Source organism: Bidens hawaiensis, unplaced genomic scaffold (assembly GCF_021521415.1).
Source record: "Bidens hawaiensis isolate Kalapana, Puna unplaced genomic scaffold, B.hawaiensis_p1.1 tig00001960_1, whole genome shotgun sequence".
Lineage (NCBI taxonomy): Eukaryota > Viridiplantae > Streptophyta > Magnoliopsida > Asterales > Asteraceae > Bidens > Bidens hawaiensis.
Window position 1 is genome coordinate 3,516,526 of NW_027491108.1, and position 15,024 is coordinate 3,531,549.

Below are 15,024 nucleotides of genomic sequence, written 5' to 3' on the forward strand. Positions count from 1 at the left end.
AAGATCGGAACTTTCTGGACGTATAAGTGTTTTTTGGGGTGTGAGTTGTGAGGCAGGCGTTGGTTCTGGATTTGTTTACAGTTGGTGTGTTTGGATAGCTGACAACACAAAATTTCACATAACTAATTGGCAAAAAGTGCAAAGAGAGAAGAGAGCTGTGTTTGGGTGGGTTGGAATGGTGGGGCCCTGTCATTTGGGTCAATTGCAACTTTAGTCCTTTTCATATGGAAGCACATGATTTTAGTCACATCTTAAATCTTGTTTGTTTCGGTGTGCAAACCGCAGTCTAAATGAAACATCGTTGTTTGTACAAGAGATTAAGTTTAAACTACTCGCTCAAAGTATAAGAAGCTCGGCCATTATTGTTTATTTTAGAACGATAGTCGTTCTAAAACTGATACAAAACCTACATTGACCATTATTGTTTATTTTATAATCATAAAAATTGTTTTTATCGTCTCACAACATGTCCTACCTGTCCTCTCATTCCCTTTTCTGTGCAACACATAACAAATTAAGGGGAACAAAAAACGACAGTGAAAGTATAATAACAAAGGGCTTGTTTTTTAAATCATTAGTTTGCACTAAAATTTTTATAAAAATGGTTCGTGATTATAAAACATATACATACCTACATATTCTAAGAGTAAAAAAAAATTATAGATAATAAGAGTTAAAGCCAGTCTGGTTTACACGATCGGTTTCAAGTTTCGAACCAATTCATTGCCCTGTCAAACTATAAAACCGAACCAACTTGCTCTCAAAGTGGCCGACTTAGTTTATTTTAAGCACCCTCTATGATAATTATAAGAGACTACAAATCGTTATAAACTATGCAAAAGTCCAAACAAACATCCTTGAAATAAATGGACCAAAATGTAACTTTGTTATGTGGAAGGACCACTAAAGTAATTAGTATTTTTGTCTGAGTGCTGCAGCAAATCTATCTGCTAAATATATATATAAATTAAGAATCTTATCCGTCCTTGTATATTATACTTTTTAGCATTTGTTTAAACGAAATAAAAAAACTTTTCTTTTGGTCCTTTTCGGACCCACCATCTTGTAAAGTTCCTCCCTTTGTGACTATTCAATATTGTAGCCAATCGGGGTCCATTTGTTTTAAATTATTTTACATGATTGAAGCATTTATATGTAGGCTGTTGTGGGTTGAAACTATTGTGGAGACATTAAGGTTATAAGGTATGTATGACGTAATATATAATAATAAGTTTTAATGATTTTTATATGTAACATAAACTTTTGTTCATATGGTTTTCTATTGTCATTCAAAGTTTATCCAAAGGTGGGCATTCACCATAAATCCGCATTGAATCCATTTATATTTTTAGTAGTTTTGGATAGGTTGTCAAAGTAGACCTAAGAGACAGTAATGTGGTGGTTGCTCTTCGCGAATGATGTTGTGCTAGCTGCGAAGAATAAAACAAGTATAAATGCGAGGTTCGAGTAGTAAGTACCCTTGAGTACCTCTATTGTAGCTTCAGTGGCGCAAACAATGAGGAAGTACAAAATCGCTATTGAGGAAAATTTTCCCTTAGACAACCAACTTCAAGTATTTAGGTTTGTTTGTCAAGAATGACAAAAACATAATCAATGAGTCGATCACATTCAGACGAGTTGGTGCAAATGGAGGGCAGACATTAGAATATTATGTGGCAATAGCTTCCCAACAAGAGTAAAAGGGAAATCCTGTAGGGTTATGGTTCGACCGAATATATTATGTGGAGCTGATTGATGGGCCATCAAAATGTCACACATGCGAAAGATGGAGGTAAAATAGATGAGGATGCTTAGATGGATGTGTGTGTGAACACACAATGTTGGATCGAATAAGAAAAAGCTTTTTGGGGCAAGCTGGGAGGTAATATGCATCTCATATAATATAAATGAGTAGAAGCTGAGATAATTTCCGCATGTGTCAAAGAGACAAATGATGACTTGGTAAGAACTATGGAAACCTAAAGTGGATAGTAAGTTGGGTGAGGCAGATCTAGATTTATATGTGACGAGCAGATAGACAAGATCTTTTAGACATGTACCTCTTGGAGGACATGATTAGAGATTTGAGTTATTGAAGATGTAAAATAATAAATGCTATGACTATTAGAAGTTTAGATTTTATACGTGGTAGAATTGTCACGTTACCCTAGTTTTTGCCTACATTCTTAACTCTACACCTAGTTTATCTCAGCCATTGGGTTGGTGAGTATTACGGATTTAGGGTTGCCGAAACCTTTTGCATGTTATCAGAATGCCATCTTCTATCAAGAAAACATGTGGTGATCTTATAGTTAATTTGAGAAAACATGTTGTGATCTTATAGTTACTTCTTTGGATTCGTGGGGCACTAGTAAGTGAACATCTCTAACGAATTCGAAATCATGTTTATTGTATTAATTGTTTTACATGTGTAATGTTAATAAAATATACAATCATTAAACTTATTCAAACTCTAACTCTCTAAGAGTCGCTCAAAAAATAAATAAAAATAAAATAATTTAATTAACATATTTGCAACACATAAAACATCATTAACAACACGTATAAAGCATATAATTTAGACCATATAATAAAGTTTACTACTTAGACCACATGTTGTTAAAGCACAACCTTAAATTCATCCTGCAATATTGCTTTACGTAATGTTGACTGGACATTGACTGCAGACTGAATAAAGATTATGTTAAAACTACCTGACCTTGTTGTGATTTAATATTTTTTTCTTTCTAAATTTGTCAACTAACTAATATTACATAAAAATAAAAATATTTTGTTAAAATGTATAAAAAGTATTTAAACAATCTAATAAATAAAGCATTGTTATTTATGCATGTATACACAACTTTATTTAAATAAAAAAATAAAACTACATATTTAATTGTGTTTCTTTTACATCCTCCTATCTTATCTTCTTCTCCACTTCAACCCTAACCCCCCCCCCAAACCATAAAACATTAAACAGTAGCAGACTCTTCTCCTCTTCATGGCCCCCTCTCATCTCCCACACACACATAAAATCCCTTCTCACGATCGCTAGTGGGCTTGCCCGCGATTAGCGCCCCTTAAGGGTGTTATTGAGTACTCGGTGGTCTACGTGGCAACGGGAAGGGGCTCGCGCCCTCGTTCACTTGGCAACGAAACTTACTGAGTACTTTAGGACCAACTGAGGCATTGGTGATGGTCTAAAGATTAGAAACTCATAACGGTCCATTTACGGGCCAGGGCCATGAAGGCCTATATGAGATCCTAACAACGTCATGGCATGCTCAATTATCTCTTAACCTGGCTATATTAGGCTCTTTAACCATTGTTGTAGCTCACCATAGTAGGCCATTCCCCTTATCCATATCTAACTACTGGCTACGACACATAACTGTCCTCTCGAAAGATGAATCCCGTAATTCTTAATTAAACAGAGTACCTTGAAATTCATAAGGAATTTACTTGTCTATGTACTGTTTCATTCGATCTTATAGGTCCTGACTTCACCTCAATGGTTAGGCCACGATGCCCTTAAAGTTTATATGCGATAGATAGACTCTTGTAACCATGACTCCCTTTCTTTCTATTTGTTTACTTAAACAGAATTTCTTTCTAAAAAAATGAACTGTTTAATTCCACAAAAGAAAAGTTCTTTTTTTCTTTTTTTTTACGATGTATAACTATAAATTCTTCTGAAATCGACCATAGATCAATTCCCTTTTTGGGGAGTGTCTTGAATACATGCTACTACTACCAAGAAACATGTCAGGTAAGGGCATCTCGATGGGATTAAATGGGATGACAGTTTCTCTTCTCGAATCTGTAAAATCAGAATTTCGATCAAATCACACACCACAGCATACTAGGTCTTCTAATTTGTTACGAGGTTTATATATCTAAAAGATTCACAATATAACGAGGAGGATGTTTTAAATACCACACATGCATTATCAGGTACACACAGTCTTATATATATTATAATAATAAATTAATTGCCAAAAGAATTAATGAATACATACCTATACTTTGTTAGACATTCTCAAATGAGCACCTTTTTTTTAACCTCCATCAACCAACCGTCTTCTACAACCCTTAAGCACCTTGATTTTGGTTTGCATAGAATTATTGCTAAAAGTGAGTAAAATGTTGAAAATGAGAGTTAAATGTTAAGGGTATAGATGTTGGGCAGTGAAACTATCCGTAAACTAAAGAAATTACCCTGCGGATCACCAATACAGCCGCGGATCACCAGCGAGTATCCGCGGGTCGCATAAGAAACCTCACACGAACAAAGTTTCTACGTGATAAGGAAAAGCAGTTGTAACAAATTGTTTCTAGAATATTACCACAACATTCCTTGGCAGTGACATCAATCAATGAAAGGAAGACAACTGGATACCTGGTAACTGTCCCAAACGGGGCCAGACTGTCACACGTCCTATGAACGCGTGACACGTGTCCAATAGGAGGATATGGAATATCTTAACAATGACAACTCCACCGATCACATTCCCCATCCCCGGCTATAAATATTTTAATCATCTTCATGAGGTATTCATTCACTCCCACCGATCTCAACAATTACTTGTACTTCGTACTTATTCCGTTCACAGTACAGTACTTATTCTTACGCCGAATGTTGGTTAAGGGAAGATCTCTCATCTCGTCCTTCCCGTAGTGAGTCTCACGGTGTCTGTTTTGTAGGAACTTTGCTGGAACTGATCTCGTCTGAAGTTTAGTGTGTTCCGATAACCCACATTTGTGGAATCATAGATCTGAACTATCCAGTTTGGATCCGTGCTTCTTAAAAGTGAGAAGGCTAAAGAAATATATATAAGAAAAAAAGGAAAATTAGAAGATTTAGCCGGTGGTGCAAAATTTTTTTGTTGATGGAATTTATGGATAATTTATATTTTTGCAAAATTTTATTAATTTGTCTAGTTTCATGATTTTCCCATACAAAAAGTTGAATAAAAATAACGTACTATGTTTTATTGGAATTTACTTAATTCAAAGTTAATAACTAAGAAATGGAAGGAACTGTAATTCTTTTTCAAATGTTCGCATACATTTTGCACGTATGAATTCGAGAGTTATAGCCTTATTGAAGGTTAGGGGAAAAAGTTTATACGTTCAAATAATAATAATAATAATAATAATAATAATAATAATAATAATAATAATAATAATAAATCCAGAGTTACTGACCCTACAAAAAGAATGATCCGACTAGAGATGAACCCTCTGTTCTCAACAGTCACCAAATGATACTTTAGTTGTGATAAAAATAAAAATAACTTAATAGTTTCTAACAATATACGTAGTTTAAGAAATTCGATTTAAAATGCATTAAAATACAAATTAATAAACTAATGTTAGAAAAAGAAGCTTGTTCCCAAAAAAAAAAAAATTACTGGAATTCATTTACTTCAAACTTTAAAATTAAAACGTGGTTAAAAAAGAATGTTGAAAGAGAGTGGAGGTGCATATATATTGTCTTCTCCATGAGGAAGCAGATCAGTTGATGACGATAACGGAGCTCAGACGACGGAGATGAAGCAACTTGGTAATTGTTATGAGGTTGCTGGAGCATAGATAACGTTGACAAGGGAAGAAGTGGGTCTCTCAAAACCTAATATATGCATGCGAACAAGTTATGAAAGATGACACAGCTTGTGGGATATTTTGTGGAACTAGGTAAAAAAGAATTTAGGTTAGTTGGTCCAAGTTTCGAACCTATATTTTTAAAGACTTGTTCCTTATGATTTGACATCAAAATAAATTGCTAAAAGAGCTTAAATTACAATATACTTTCTTAATTACGTTTTGTTAGTGTTTGCGTATTAATATTGTTGGTTATAACTATCATTATCTAGTAATTATATTTATCTACTATTTATATGAACTTTAGATACATATGATAGAACTGTTAGAGCATTCTCATCCCACCCCTCTTTTTATGTGAGAGGTGTTTTTATAATTTAGTGAGTGATTTAGGGTGTTGTGAGTGAAGAGTTTTTATATTTTAGAGAAAGTAGTGATTTTTCTGTATATTTGAAAAGTTACTGTTCACCCCATATAATTTTTTAATATATTTTGAAAGTGGTTATGAGTGAAGGAAAGAGAAAATGTAATGATAAAAGGTATAAAAAATATTATTTAATTGAAATGGAGAGAGAAAATATAGTGAGATTTAGTGTAATTTTTGGTTTAGGGATAGGGGGTGGGATGAGAATGCTCGATCAAACAAGAACGAACCAATCACGTCAATTTACTTTACGTGAAAAAAAAACTTATTTAATTAACACCAACACGCAAATCATATTATAATAACACGAGTCGATCTCCGTATTTAACATCCCCAAACATAAATCATATGTGCTGTTAAGTTCGTCTTTCTCACGTGATAAAAAGTATAAACTTTAAAGCTTAAAAATAAATTTGAATGATCAAAAGGTACTCGAAAGTTATGCCAGAGCCAATAATTCCTCAAGTGAATCTGATCCTTATAAAGTAGTCCAAGGTTCATCTTCGTTCCATGACAATGTAACGAATAATAATTAACATAATTATCAAGTTGAATAAATAATTAGTTGAGTGCAAAAAAGCAAAGGAGATTCCCAACTAAACACTAATTCATTGGCCAGAAACTCTCTTTTGTTCCTTTTTCTTTTTAATAATGTTTGAAACTATCCTAAACAAACAAACCCGAGTGAGTTTTTTTGAGACATGATATCAATCGTGATTTTGATGCTCTAGGCCTGAGTCACTCAGTAACGTCATCAAGTAGGAAACCCACAACTATGAAAAAATCCCTGTAAGTCAAGTTTCGAACCGAAGACCATAAGATCTCAAACCTTATCCATCACCATATGCCATTGGACTAGAAAGCCAATTACACTCTCTTTTGTTCCTCGTAGGCAAGTGTTACACTATCATTCTAAGCTCTCCACTAGTAGTCCCACCGAATTGACTACGGAATCCTGTCTGCCCAACATGGCCAACATATTTGAATATGTAACCATGCTGCAAATCTGAGGTGGGTTGTGCCTAACTATCTGGTGAGACTTGTTAATTACGTGAATGTTATTTGGGCTCACTATTAAGGTCACTGTTGTTAGACCATCCGTTGTGGGCGTCCGGGGTGGGTGGGGTTGGGTGAAAAATTGGGGAGGAACACCGATGTGGGGCGATTTGGGGGGGGGGGGGGGGAGGGAAGAAGGGTGATTTGGGAATGGGGGTGGGGCCTGCATCTTCTCTCTCTCTCTCTCTCACACATACATATATATAATATATGTGTGTATATATGATATGGCAACAAAGGGGCGACAAACAACAATAGAGCTGTAAAGAGCGGCTTCGAAGCCCCATTTCCTACGTGATGATGACGTGAAGGGGCTATGTTACCTCTCCATAGAGTGTTTCCTTAGTATAGTCTTTTATAAAATGGTTAGGATAAGATAAGTTATTATTTATTATGTACTATATCAAAAACTAAACCAACATAAATCAAACGATAAAAACAAAATGAAGACGAAAATTAGCTAGATAGCTCCCAATATTATTGATAAGCGGAAGTATAACTCAAATATGTACATTACAATCTTTCTTATGAAAATACAATTCAGTATCATTTATTTATAAGCTATCATAACTTAGCTTATACATAGATAATACCCATTAATAAACCCTAACTTAGTCATTAAGAAACTCATTAAACACTCCTTAAGTCACGGTTTGGGCCACATTTTTAGACCGAACTGAGCCAGCACTACATGTGACAGTTAGTAAATTAGAGCATCCACAACCTATCTAATTTCAAACATTCACAAATAGCCACCTTAGCTTCACATCAAATTCTAATAATCCTTTTTAAAACATCCATATATTTCAAAATACTATGTAATTTCAAACGGCCATTTAAACTTGTATGTAGATACCGCTGAGACCTTTCGTGTAACTTATTCTGCTATTTCTGCATAAACTTGATCCCAATAGTCTTGTCTCAGCATCATATTTTTAGAAAAGTTGGCTAAAGAGACTTGTTTATTAAATAATCTTAGCACAACCTCATTCAATAATTTTAGTAAGATTTGTATTTAGTCAGCAAGCTCCTTGCCAACTAACTAACTTCCCATCAATTTATGAGTTAATACCATTAAATGTTAAGCAGCATTATTCAAACTCATGGACTTTATTTTTAATTGTTTCAAACTTTATTAAAATATATTCATGAAATTCGTTGTATCAAATAAAAAATCCAATTACAAAAAGAGAAGCAGGTAAGCGGGCAACAAGTTGCGCTCCCCCCCCCTTTTGAATGGCGAATCCGATCCGACTGAAAACAAAGTTATTGTACTTCGGTGTCGATGAGTTATTGTGCACGACCCATTTAACTCTTTTCAGAAACATAGCAACATCGGGTGCAAGGGACCCAAATGTACCGAAAGCAAAAGAAATAAAGGCCTGTTAATTCTCGACACAAGCCTTCTCGTGCCTAGCAATTTTATTAAAATATAAAAGATTTGGATAAATCACTCTTTACAAGCCCTCACCAATCCACTACCAGTTTTGCCTGTTTATGAAACAGAATAACACACCTCCTTTTCTCAAACATATATTTAATAGCTACACAATAGTGAACCTGAGCATCACCCATGTAATTATACCTGTCAAAGACATTAACCATCTTTTTTAACTTAAATCCCATAACTTGAATACAACCCATTATATAAAGGAGTCAAGCGGCCGGTTAGGTTCAAAACAAGTTGGGCGGGTTCTAATGTTGTTTTAAACATATTATAAAAAATGGTTAAACGGGGCCTGTATGGTTGGCGGGTTAACCTTATAAAGATATTACTTAAGTACTTAACTATTAAACATTTTGTTCTTAAACTGATTTAAGAAGGTCCAATCAATCACCACTTGTGTATCAAGCTGGTTAGAAACGAAAATATTATTTTAGTGTAGCAGCCCTTGGTAGGCACATTTTTAAACTGGGTGCAACGGCAATAACCATGGCCACAGACTTCCTTTTCACCATTAAATACATCCCAACTAGCATTGACCGTCTTGTTATATATAAACACCTTACATTGCACATCTATAGACACTACAATATCTTATTTTACTCCTGTTGATCATGGCCTTCAGCTTCAAGCAAATGATCTCTTTCATATACTTACTATTCTTTCCCACATGTAGTGGATTGCTATTAAGCCATGATGAAGAATGCTTATCTTTGTTTGAATTCCATCGAAGCTTTCTTTATCAAGGTAATTCATCTTTTCGTATCGGTTTAGCTCCAAAGTTAGACTCTTGGAGGAAGATCACTAGCAATGCATCAGATAATGGTGCTTCTGATTGTTGTTTCTGGGGTGGTGTGTTGTGTAGCAATGACTGCCACATAATCGGGCTTGACTTAAGCCAAAGCTTTCTCCATGGACCAATCAACTCTAACAGTACCCTCTTCAACCTTATTCATCTTCAAATACTCAATCTCTCCATGAATGATTTTGCTAAATCTCATATCCCAACTGGGATAGCTCGTCTTAACAAATTAAGAAGCCTCGATCTTTCTAGTTCTAGCTTTAGTGGCCAAATCCCATTAGACATATTGCACTTGGTGCATTTGTCTTCATTACATCTGTCATGGAATCAGTTAAAGCTTGAAAGTCCTAGCCTTGAGAATCTATTGCAAAACTTGACTAGACTCGAAGAGCTCCATCTCTCAGGGATTAACGTTAGTTCTTCCGTACCTAGTTTCTTGGCCAACTATTCTTCTTTGCGGTCAATTTATCTTGAAGACTGTCAGCTTCGGGATGAATTCCCAGTGGCTATATTTCACTTACCGCGATTGAAGTTTCTTAGCGTAGCAAAGAATCCCAGCCTCACTGGTTCCTTGCATGCATTTCATAATAACACCTTACTTGAGCATCTTGATTTGGGTTCAACAGGTTTTGCTGGGATTATACCAGAATCGATTACAAAACTAAAGCATTTGGTATACTTGTCCCTCCATAAGTGTTTTTTCTCCGGCCCCATTCCAGACTCACTCTCTAACATGACACAGCTAAGTCACTTGGATGTTGGTCTAAATTGGCTTACAGGTTTTGTTCCTTCATTAGAAAGTCTTTCAAAACTCACTGTTTTGGAACTTAGTGATAACCATTTCGAGAATGGGAGACTGCCCGATTGGCTTAGCAAACTGAGTAAGCTCAACGAGCTGCATTTTGATCGTATGAACATATACGATGAAATCCCATCCTCTCTTGCAAATCTAACAACACTTAGAATCGTCTCTATCACGGATAATTATATTTTTGGTCACATCCCTTCTTCGTTTATGAACCTTACCCAACTAAGTGTAATAGATTTAGGAAGAAATCAATTGCAAGGAAAAATGTCAAGCTCCTTTTCCAATTTCAAAAGTGTTCAATATCTTGGCCTAGATCATAACAACTTTAGTGGCAGGGGGACCTAGACACGTTTGTAGGACTCAACAAACTTGAAACTTTTTATTTAAGTTACAACAGGATATCATTTTTTGCCACGGAGAACTACACTGATGGCACCCTGCCAGAACTGAAAAATCTTGGACTGTCATCATGCAACCTAAAAAAGTTTCCTTCGTGTTTGCGCTTCCAAAAAAAGATGACGGGCTTATTCTTGTACCAAAATCAAATTGAAGGCCTTGTACCCGAGTGGATCTGGAATAATAGCCTAGAAACATTACACTTGATTGGCCTTTCAAATAATTTCATCACCGGCTTTCATGGACTTTCCCAATTTCTCCCATGGAAGCATTTGCAATCATTCGAAATCTCGTACAATCAGTTACGAGGACAGCTGCCAATTCCACAACAAAACACAATTGTTTATGATGTCTCAAACAATAATCTAAGTGGAGCAATACCGTTATTAATGTGTGAGGTTAAATCACTACGAGTGTTAGATTTGTCTTATAACTTCCTTACGGGATCCCTTCCTCCATGTCTAGGCAACTTAAGCAACACGTTGTTTGTTTTGAATTTGAGACGAAATAATTTTCATGGTCCAATCATGGATACAATCAGCCATGGAAGTCTGCTGAAGAGGATTGATTTGAGCGAAAATCAGTTAACGGGTCGGGTGTTCAAATCATTGGCCAATTGTACCCATTTAGAATTTCTCAATCTTGGAGATAACTCTCTTGAAGATAGTTTTCCGTTTTGGTTGGGAAATCTTCCCAAGTTGAAAGTGCTTATTTGCGGTCCAATAAACTTTATGGTCGAATTCAAGGTCCCATAATGAGTAGGTTACAATTCCATGAGTTGCGGATCATAGACCTTTCCAACAACAGTTTTAGTGGTCAATTGCCTGACAAGTTCTTTCAAACATGGAATGAAATGAAATCTGTTTATGTTGACAAATCATCTCCTATGGGTTTTGATATCCCCTTCGATCAACTTGTGCCTTTTGATTATCCATACTCGATGACGTTAACAAACAAGGGTGTCAAGAGAGAGTACCAAAAGGTTCTAAATATTTTCACATCTATAGACTTCTCTTGTAACAACTTTGAAGGCCATATCCCACAATCACTTCAAGATCTTGGTGGGCTTGAATCTCTTAACCTTTCAAACAATCATCTTATTGGTCTTGTGTTGCCATCTCTAGGAAATTTAAAGAACCTAGAGTCTCTGGATCTCTCGAAAAATGAGTTATCAGGTACAATTCCTCAAGAATTGTCGCAACTTGGCTTCCTTGAAATTTTTAATGTTTCTTTCAACCATCTTGAAGGGCACATACCTGAAGGAAAGCAATTTAGTACATTTGATAACAGCTCCTACAAGGGTAATCCTAGACTGTGTGGACCGCCATTATCCAAGGATTGCGAAAGTTCAAAGACGTCAACACTTGCACAAACAAGCAATCCGTCTGAGTCTCTCCTGCCAAGTGACAAAATTGATTGGATAGTCATATTCTTAGGTGTTGGAAATGGGTTGATAATAGGACTTATTTGTGGAAACCTTTTATATGCTAGGTATAGTGATTGATTCTCTGACCGACTTAGGTTAAGGAAGCATCACAAGTAGGAATCAGTTAATTCAGTACATATGTGTAACACGTTCACATAATCAAAGTTTTCGATTTTATTGATTATGTCGCAATTTTTATGATAATTTGTGTTTAAATAGAATAGTAAAATGTTTGCTCAATTATATTAGATGTAAAATATTTTGTATATTATTTGTATTAATGACCATTGGCTTTGTAAATGAAACCTGATCGGTGCATTTTAGGTACTCGTATTTACACATATTTATTTATAAAATGCATCGATATCGTCATAAGATATGTTATACTAAGTCGTTTTTATATTCAATAGGTTAGAGAGAAAACGAGCTAAAACGTTTTAAATATATAAGATTGCAGCATAGATCGATGATAGACTTTACATCATATTCATTAGCCTTATTAATTTATGTCAAGACTCATTTATTGCAATGGAGCATGCCATTTAGTGGATTAACAAGATACTTTACGTGATGAATATTAGTAAGCAACTTGTTTAATGGATTATTAAATTAATCTGTGAAGTAGTTATGAATTAAATGGACTATGAATTAATTAATATTTATTGGTCGAACGGAATGATCAAATGGATGGGTTCATTTTAACTCATTGGCTTGGTTTAATTATGCACTATGCAGCCCGCCTAAAAGCTACACTTCCAAGCAAAAGGAGTTAAAAGACGTGGTGGGCTCATGTTGGGCTAATCAGAATCATAGGCCCACTTTAAGATTAAAAAAAAAAACTCACTAGAAAACAAGGGATGAGGGCCCGCAAGTTTTGTTCTTTCCAATCCTTGTTTCTAACAGAGTTACGACATATATTATAAAATTGTCGTTTTGTAGCAATTAACGCATGTATACCATACGTTTTCCTAGAAATTTCCCATGCTAGTAAACTTCCTTCATTTTTTCGTTGCATCAACGTTTCAACAGTTTCATTGCAATTGCAACCCCTTAGTAATTGTTACTTTATAAACCCCAAAATCATCTCACATTGTTCTTTAATTTTCAAGTTATTTCTTTACCTAAGTACAAAAAATCGCTTCCCTAAGGCTTCATAATATATATATACTGTAGTATTTATCTGGTCGGACTCAATGGATTACGGCGATAAATAAACTAGTTGCCTTTTTGACACTCTTATTGGAATGATACGTCATAATGAAAATTTTCAGGTTAGTTTTTATTATATATTTTTAGATATTTATTATTGTAATTTATTGGTAAAAGATACAATATAATAATGTCTTATCATGCATTACGTACAAGACAAACTATATGTAAGGCCAAAAATGTGACTTGCGATATCAAAGAATGAAACCCGTTATATATTTATGCTCTCTTTGGTAGTTTTTACTTACATGGTGTGTGTATGAAAGAGATATGGCATATTGGCAGGTGATAGTCGGAATGGTGTTTACTTATTACCGACTTACCGTATCCCGGCCATGAGATTTCAGCATGTGAGAGTTAGAAGGTGCGGTTTTCCGGCTGGTAAGGGTGGTCGGTGACCCTAGACTAAGGCTCAAAGTGGGGACGGTCGGATCTCATATGGTGGCTAGGGTTGATGACAGATGGTAGTTCAAGATGATATGGGATAATGGAGTGCGTCAGCGGCGTTTGAAGTGTGGCTGGTCGGAAGACCGTTTTCCGGCCAAGGATTGTAGCCAGTGACCATGACTGGTGGCACTTTGTGTGGCGGCTAGGTCATACTTGGACGTTGGATGATGATCTTGGATGAGTGGGGCAGCGGCGTTTGATGGCTGCAGGCCGGAGCTTGTTTTCCGATGAAGTCAGTCACAGGTGGTGATGATAGCGGTTGTTTACACATTAGGTTAGGCTGAAATAAATTTCTAAATGTGGGCTGCTAGGTTTTTTTTTCTTTGGGCCAGTTGGGTTCATTTTAGAGATGGGCTGAATTAATTGGGCTTGGTTCGAGAATTGAATCCTGAAAACGTTGGCTACGAGCATCCGAGATGCTTATTTATTAAGGTGATAAATTTTTGAACAAGTTGGATTTAATAGGGAATTAAATTGTTTAAGTTCTCACCCTGAAAATGTGGGATACGAGTATCTGGGATACTTATTTATTAGGGGTGAGTTACTTAAATAATTTCATTCACGGAAATAATAAACTTTGCCATTTGATCGTTGTCCCCGGTATTTCGTCAAGCTCTTCTGAACCTATATTGCTTAAGATCCAAGATGGATAAAGAAGCGAGAACGTCTTCATGAATGAATTAGGTGGATCATACCTTGAGGGGGTGATTGAAGAAGCTTCGGTTATCAGGTTGATTTGCGAAAATGAGAGACACGGTTCAACGATGTTTTGAGATCACAAGTCAAGGGGGTGATTGTAAGGCCAAAAATGTGACTTGCGATATCAAAGTATGAAACCCGTTATATATTTATGGTCAAGAAAATAATGTCGACGAGAGATTTGGACACGAGACGAGAGCTTCCAGACGCGCGTTTAACTTCAACGAAGGAGATCTTCTACAATGGTTTATTTGGCTATAAATAGGGTCTTGTAGTCATATGTATGTGTGTGTTTGTATGGTGTAAGTCATCCACCCAAGGGGAGCTCACCTTGGGTGGGTCGGTTCGTTTATGAATATATCAAATCTTTAACCGACAACGAGATCGTTCACTTATTTTATCTTTATATTATTTATGTTCGGTCGTTTGATTTAACGCACCCATCTCGAGAGTTTATCAAGAACAAAGCCGTTCGTTGTCGGATCTGGTTTCGGGACCTACACTATATTTATGAAATCACATCATATGATCTTGAAATCGTCAATCTGTATCCAATTAATCACCAGTTCATCCAAATAAACAGATCTGGATTATCAATCGAACAATTTTTGAATTGTTCTTAATGCAAAGCTATTCTAAGCGCAATTATGAAAAACATATATAGATTTGAGCATAATTGGATTTTAACTTGAGCGTAATTCGCGTA

The 15,024-nt window shown here is 35.7% G+C and overlaps 1 pseudogene; it reads left to right on the forward strand.

Moving 5' to 3' along the window:
* The first annotated feature begins 9,145 nt into the window (after positions 1-9,145).
* On the forward strand, positions 9,146-12,041 carry LOC143602518 (receptor-like protein 7; annotated as a pseudogene).
* Positions 12,042-15,024: the final 2,983 nt, after the last annotated feature.